This window comes from Mobula hypostoma, chromosome 6 (assembly GCF_963921235.1).
Source record: "Mobula hypostoma chromosome 6, sMobHyp1.1, whole genome shotgun sequence".
Taxonomy (NCBI): Eukaryota; Metazoa; Chordata; class Chondrichthyes; order Myliobatiformes; family Myliobatidae; genus Mobula; species Mobula hypostoma.
This window is the reverse complement of record NC_086102.1, coordinates 111,180,185-111,188,656: the sequence shown is the minus strand read 5'-3', so window position 1 is coordinate 111,188,656 and position 8,472 is coordinate 111,180,185.

Genomic DNA, 8,472 nt, shown 5'->3' with positions numbered 1-8,472 from the left:
ACACAAAATATTCAGGAGCACCCGTTGGATAATTATTGCTGGCGAATAAGGCTGGTTATCACAGGCATTTCTGACGAAGCAGGGAAAAACAGCATCAGCTGTACCAGTGACACCTCCCTGCCTAATGCTCGAAGCAAACTTTATGCACATTTCAAGGCGTGCAACACAACGGCAGTCATCAGAGCTACCCACCACCATCCCGAGCTGAACAGCCACTGTCTGTTACAGCAGCAGACGTGCGGAGAACTCTGTGGGGAGTGTATTCCCGTAAGGCAGCTGGAGCCAGACAACATCCCAAGCCAAGTATTCAGGGAGAGTGTGCACACCAGCTCACTGACATCTTTAATGGATGTCTTTAACACTTCATTCACCCAGGCTGCTGTCCCCATATGCTTCAAATCAGCCACCATCATCCCTGGACTGGAGAACTCGACACCTTCAGAACTAAATGACCACTGTCTGGTGGCACTGACACCGATCATCATGAAGTGCTTTGAATGGCTGGTAATGGCACAGATCACAAACTCCATTCCTGCCACATAGACACTCACCAAATAGTGACAGAACCACTCTACAACAAACGCCATACATCTGTCGTTCAACTATTAAATATGCACATGCCACACCGAGAAAACAAGGACACATGTCAGAATGTTGTCTCTGGATATCAGTTCAGCATTCAACACCTTTGTCCCACAGACCTTGGTTGACAAACCCCTTCTGCTCGGCCTAAGTAAACCATTGTGCAAGTGGCTGTTGGACTTCCTAACGAACAGACCTCCGATGGTCAGAATGCACAGACACTCCTCCCTCACCATCATACTCAACAGGGCTATTGTGTCCAGTTCTGATCGTCTCATCGTAGGAAGGATGTGGAAGTTTTGGAGAGAGTGCAGGGGAAATTTACCAGGCATGCTGCCTGGATTAGAGAGCATGTCTGATGAGGACAGGCTGAGTGAGTTAGGGCTTTTCTCTTTTGGAACGAAGGCAGACGAGAGCTGACTTGACAGAAATGTACAAGGTGATAAGACACATAGTTAAAGTGGACAGCCAGAGACCTTTTCCCAGGGTGGAAATGGCTGGTTCGGGGTTTGGGGGTGAGAACGGAGGGGATAATTTCAAAGAAGAAAGTATGGGGGGGGGGTGGGATGTCAGAGGTAGGTTTTTTACATGGAGTGTGTGAAATGGCCTGCCAGGGCTGGTGGTAGAGGGAGATACATTGTGTAGGCATAAGGTTTTTAAGAGATTCTTAGATAGGCACATGGATGATAGAAAAATGGAGGGTTGTGTGTGTGGAGGGGGAGGGTTGGATTGGTCTTAGAGTAAGTTAAAAGGTCAATACAACATTATAGGGCAATATTACATTGGCTGTAATGTTTTATGTTCTATGTTTAAACCTCTCTCCATAACTCAATCCCTCGAGTCCCAGCACTCCTCTGCACTCTTTCCAGCTAAGTTGTATTTTCCCTACGTCAGGGTGACCAAAACGGAACACAATATTCCAAATGTCTGTTAAGCCCCGACTCCAAGATTCAGTGCCCTGGCTGACGAAGGCCAGCGCGCCAGATGCCTTCTTCGCCACCCTGTCTAACTGCGACACCACTTTCAGGGGGAACTGTTCGGGTTTCCCTATTATAGGAAGAATGTCGAGGCTTTGGACAGGGTCCTGGAGCAGTATGCTGCCTGGATTAGGGGGCACGTGCTCCAACAAGAGGCTGGACAAAGTTGGGTTGTTTACTCGGGAGCAGTGGAGGCTGAGGGGGGATTGGATCGAGGTCTGTAAGAGAGGCGTATATCGGGTAGACAGTCAGTATCGCTTTCCCAGGGTATAAACGCCTAATACCAGAGGGCATGCACCTAAGGTGAGAGGGGGGGTAATTTCAGAGGAGATGTGAGGGGCAAGTTTTTTACACAGAGAGTGGTAGGTGCCTGGAATGAGCTACCTGGGGTGGTGGTAGATGCAGATACATTGAGACATTTAGATAGACACATGAATGTGAGGGAAATGGAAGGATAGGGACATTGTGGAGCCTAAGGGATTAGTTGATTATTAATTTATTCAGTTCGGCACAACATTGTGGACCGAAGGGCCTGTTCCCGTTCTACGTTCTATGCTTTATGTACAACCAAGGCTGAGGGGCCGAATGTCCTTGTCCTTTTGCCGTTTACCAGACTGCAAGTGAGGTTTGAACCGGGCCCTGCTGCTGTCTCATCAGCTGGAGGGGTCGAGCAGATACTAAGGGGTAAGGCTAAGCTGGCGTGGAGAGTTGCGGGGGTGGGGGTTTATATAAATCAACAGACCCTGGAGAATGTTACAGGCTGGAATCCAATGTGTTGTCCTGTGCACTGGGAAGTTGGCTGTACGCTACTACGTTTACAACCACAGCTGCACGAAACAGGGCCTTTCCTGAACGCTTTACTGAAAACCCCTGTCAGGAACTCACAACAGCCAGAGGGGTGGGTGTTCTCTGCTCTCCAAGTTTGAGATTCAACACGGCCGTCAGGCAGTGTGTGGGAGGGCCGGCCCAGCCTTCCCTGGGGGCAGGCAACAGCACCGTTTGTAAAGTGATCACGCAGACCATGTCTCCTTCCAGCTCACCTTTCCAAACCTGTTCCCCTCCCCGCACAGCGACGCATTCCCTGCCCGCTGCTACATTAGCAGTTCGCTGGCTAGCTTCCCAGTCCTCCCCTGTGTGGGGGCGAGCGTTTGATAGGCAGCAGTCAGGCCCTGCGAAGAGATGAGTGATTGTGCAAGAGTGCTAGAGAACACACTGACAATGCAGGCAGCAGACCTGTGCACATAGTCAGAAACTTAGCACAGACCTGTGAACCTACAGTCAGAGCCTCACAGCAAACCTGTACACGTACATTCAGAAACTTAGCACAGACCTGTGAACCTACAGTCAGAGCCTCACAGCAAACCTGTACACGTACATTCAGAAACTTAGCACAGACCTGTGAACCTACATTCAGAAACTTAGCACAGACCTGTGAACCTACTGTCAGAGCCTCACAGCAAACCTGTACACGTACATTCAGAAACTTAGCACAGACCTGTGAACCTACATTCAGAAACTTAGCACAGACCTGTGAACCTACAGTCAGAGCCTCACAGCAAACCTGTACACGTACATTCAGAAACTTAGCACAAACCTGTGAACCTACATTCAGAAACTTAGCACAGACCTGTGAACCTACTGTCAGAGCCTCACAACAAACCTGTACACATACAGTCACAAACTTTCCACAGACCTGTGTACCTACAGTCAGAAAGTTACCACAGACCTGTGTACATACAGTCAGAAACTTACCATGGACCTGTGTACCTACAGTCAGAGCCTCACATCAAACCTGTGCACATGCAGTCAGAATATCACCACAGACATGTGCATGTACTGTCAGAATGTTACCGTAAACCTGTTCATACACAGTCAGAACCTCACAATTGACCTGTACGCATAGAGTCAGAGCATCACAGCAAAGTTGTGCACAGTTATCACAGACCTGTGCACATACCGTCAGAACCTCATAGCAGACTTATGGGTGTACAAACAAACCTCACATTAACGGTGTGTGCACGTACAGGCGGTAACTCGCCACAAGATATGCAACCTCACAACAACACTACGAATTAGTTGTTTCTACCAAGAGAGTAGTAAAATACAAGAACATGTAATACATGTAATATCTTCCCCCAACACCAAATACAAGGGACCCTCACTGGGAGACACACACACTGACCCTCACTGGGGGAAGGTCCCAGACACACTGACCCTCACTGGGGGACGGCCCCACACACACACTGACCCTCACTGGGGGACGGTCACACACCCACACTGACGCTCACTGGGGGACAGTCCCACACACACACTGACCCTCACTGGGGGACGGTCCCACACACACACACTGACCCTCACTGGGGGACAGTTCCACACACAAAAACACTGACCCTCACTGAGGGACGGTCACGCACCCACACTGACCCTCACTGGGGGATGGTCCCACACACACACACTGACCCTCAATGGGGGACAGTCCCACACACAAAAACACAGACCCTCACTGGGGGACGGTCACGCACCCACACTGACCCTCACTGGGGGATGGTCCCACACACAAAAACACTGACCCTCACTGGGGGACAGTCCCACACACACACTGACCCTCACTGAGGGACGGTCCCACACACACACAGTGACCCTCACTGGGGACCGTCCCACACACACACACACCCTCACTGGTGGAAGGTCCCACACCCACACTGACCCTCGCTGAGGAACGGTCCCACACACACACTGACCCTCACTGAGGGACGGTCACACACCCACACTGACCCTCACTGGGGGATGGTCCCACACACACGGACCCTCACTGGGGGACAGACCCACACACACACTGACCCTCATTGGGGGACAGACCCACACACACACTGACCCTCGCTGAGGGACGGTCCCACACACACGGACCCTCACTGGGGGACGGTCCCACACACACACTGACCCTCACTGGGGGACATTCTCACACCCACACTGACCCTCACTGGGGGACGGTCCCACACACGCACTGACCCTCACTGTGGGACGGTCCCACACACACACTGACCCTCACTGGGGGACAGTTCCACACACAAAAACACTGACCCTCACTGAGGGACGGTCACGCACCCACACTGACCCTCACTGGGGGACATTCTCACACCCACACTGACGCTCACTGGGGGACGGTCCCACACACACGGACCCTCACTGGGGGACAGTCCCACACACACACTGACCCTCACTGTGGGACGGTCCCACACACACACTGACCCTCACTGGGGGACAGTTCCACACACAAAAACACTGACCCTCACTGTGGGACGGTCCCACACACACACTGACCCTCACTGTGGGACGGTCCCACACACACACACTGACCCTCACTGGGGGACAGTTCCACACACAAAAACACTGACCCTCACTGAGGGACGGTCACGCACCCACACTGACCCTCACTGGGGGATGGTCCCACACACAAAAACACTGACCCTCACTGGGGGACAGTCCCACACACACACTGACCCTCACTGAGGGACGGTCCCACACACACACAGTGACCCTCACTGGGGACGGTCCCACACACACACACACCCTCACTGGTGGAAGGTCCCACACCCACACTGACCCTCGCTGAGGAACGGTCCCACACACACACTGACCCTCACTGAGGGACGGTCACACACCCACACTGACCCTCACTGGGGGATGGTCCCACACACACGGACCCTCACTGGGGGACAGACCCACACACACACTGACCCTCATTGGGGGACAGTCCCACACACAAAAACACTGACCCTCACTGGGGGACAGTCCCACACACACACGGACCCTCACTGGCAGATGATATTTTAAACTAAATCTCTTCTGCTGGAACATGACCCATATCCATCCATTCCCTGCAGTGTCTAACAGCCTCTTAAACACCTCTATTGTATCTGCTTCCATCATCATCTTTGGCACCCCATTCCAGGCACCCACATATAGAGTCACCGAGTAGTTGAACAGTACTGCACAGAAACAGGCACTTTGGCCCATCTAGTCCATGCTTACTTGGTCTTCTCCTCAGTCCATTAATCCACACCCAGACCACAGCCCTCCACGCTCCTCCCATCATGGTACCTACCCAAACTTCTCTTAAATATTGAAATCCAACTCACGTCCACCAGTTCCACTGGCAGCTCGTTCCACACTCTCACCCCATCTGAGAGAAGAAACTCCACTTCATGTTCTCCTTAAATACCAAACACGAAAAAATCTGCAGATACTGCAAATCCAAAGCAACACACACAAAATGCTGGAGGAACTGAGCAGGCCAGGCAGCATCTACGGAAAAGAGTAAACAGCTGACTTTTTGGGCCAAGACCCATCATCAGGACTCTTCTCCTTACATATTTCACCTTTCACCCTTAACCATCCTCCAAGAGGACCACAGCCTTGTCAATGGGTTTGGAGGCTAGTGTGCCTGAATGATCTGGAGAGCTATGTTGGCTGGAATCAGGGCTTTATGGCTTTGGCTCTTGGTAAGGTCACCCATGTCAGTCAGCTCAAAGGGTAGAGGCCAGACTAAGAGTGGTCCACCGGTCCTCCAGGTTCGATGGCTCAGCTCAGGGTTGACAAACCGGACTGGTAAAATGAAATTGTTACAGGAACAGCAATGAAGGTTCCTGAGTCTCCACCCCAGACCTGCACGATGGACAGTGGTGAAAACCCAGAGGAAGCTATTGACACGATGCAGGAAGCCCTGAACTCTGCCAGAGGTGGAGGACTTTCACTGCTGCCCTAAATGCCAGTGGTGTAATGGGCAAAAGTAAGTATCCTTAACCCATGCTTGAATTTCCAGCATCTGCAGAATTCCTGTTGTTCACCCTTAACCCATGACCTCTAGTTCTAGTCTCATCCAACCTCAGGAAAAAGCCTTTTGAATTTCCTTTAAACTTATCCCCTCTCCCCTTAAATGTATGCCCTCAAGTACTTGACATTTCTACCCCAGGAAAAAGACTCTGAATGTCCACTGTATTTATTCTTCTCATAACTTTATAAATGCATCTTCAAGTTCAAGTTTAATTGTCATTCAACCATACATAAATACCTATGAATACAGCCAAATGAAACAGCATTCTTCTGGGAGCCAAGGTACAAAACACAGTACCGACAGTCATACATAGCACAAAGAATATATAAGAAAGCAGTAAACATCCAGTCACACTAAAATTATAACGTAGCCCAAGCCCGAGTCCATGGATGTTATCAGCAAGAACAAGCCCACAGCAGTCTACAGACGAACGCAATCCAGTTTGTCTTTCACTGAGCGAACAGTAGAGGGCAGCACCGATGCCCGCATTGATGCCACACCAACCTGCCCCCATTGTCACCTCTCCCGTGCGGCTGAAACAAGCGATACTGTGGCATGAGGCCTGTTGCGCGCTACAACCGCAGCCACACCGCTTTCCCGCTGTTGGTCCCACCAATAAACCAACGAACCGCTTTGCAGCATTCTTAATTGTAATATTGTCTGTGTCCTCCAGCTCGTCAGGCAGCATGATCCAAACGTTCACCACATCTTCAGGAGGACGTCAGTGGGTCCCGGGAATGGAGGTCAGTGTGGGAAGAAGGCAGGAAGGATAGTGACCAAGCAACCACTGGTCAGCTTGTCCTGGGGTCAAAAGTCTGTGCGAGTTCAGAGTTTAAGGCCTGGAGTTCGAGATCCGACCTCTGACACAGGTAACAATAGGCAAGCTTTATTTTATTGTCTAGAAATCTTTAGTCCTTAATTCAGTGCAGGCAGGATGGTACTTAAAGTAGTGGAATGCTCCTCCTGTAAGATGTGGGATTCCAGGATACCTAGCAGTCTCCCTGATGACTAACGTTTGTGAGAAATGGCATCCGACTCCAGCTCCTCACTGACCAGGTCAAGGACCTGGAGCTGGAACTGGATATACTCAGGATCATCCAGGAGTCTGAAAACCTTATGGGTGAACGCTTCACTGAGGCGGTCACACCCAGAGTGCAGTCTTCTGATTGTGGATGGGTGGCCATGGGGAGAAGAAATAGGATTAAAAAGGCAGCGCAGGGTTTCCCTGTGGCTATTCTCAACAACAAATATACCCCTTCAGATACTGCTGGGGGCGGTGGGGTGGTGATCTATGAGGACACAGCAGCTGCAGCCAGGCCCTTGGCACGGTGGCCAATTCTGAGGCTCAGCAGGGAAGGGTAAACTTAGGTAGAGCAATGACAATAGAAGACTCAATAGTTAAGGGGGTGGGTAGGAGGTTCTGTGGCCGCGAAAGAGATGCCAGGATGGTGTATTGCCTCCCAGATGCTGGGGTCCAGAACGTCTCAGAGCGGCTGTAGAATATTCTTAAGGGAGAGGGTGGGCAGCCAGAGGTTGTGGTATACATTGGCACCAATGATATAAGTAGAAAGGGGGGAGAGTACTAGTCAGAGCAGGGTGATAGCACAGATGAATGAGTAGCTAAGCAACTGGTGCTTGGGGCAGGGTTTCAGATTCTTGGATTATTGGAACCTCTTCTGGAGCAGGGGTGACCTGCACAAGAGGGGCATTTTGCACCTAAGCTGCAGCCTTTCAACATTCAATAGGTTTCATTCTCCTAAACTCTAGCGAGTGCAAGCCCAGAGCCATCAAAAGCTCCTCATACGTTAATCCTTTCTGTCCCGTGATCATTCTGGTGAACCTCCTCTGGACTCTCTCCGACACATCTCGGATCGAGTCCTGAGCATTCTGAAGTGGGAGGGTGAACAGCCAGAGATCATGGTCCATGGGGGGGTGGGGGGGCTGGTGGTGGGATCAGTGACATAGGTAGGAAGAGTGACGAGCTTCTGTAAAGTGGGTTCAGGGAGTTAGGTGCCAAGTTAAAAGACAGGGCCTCCAGGGTTGTGACCTCAGGGTTGCTACCGGTGTCACATGCCAGTG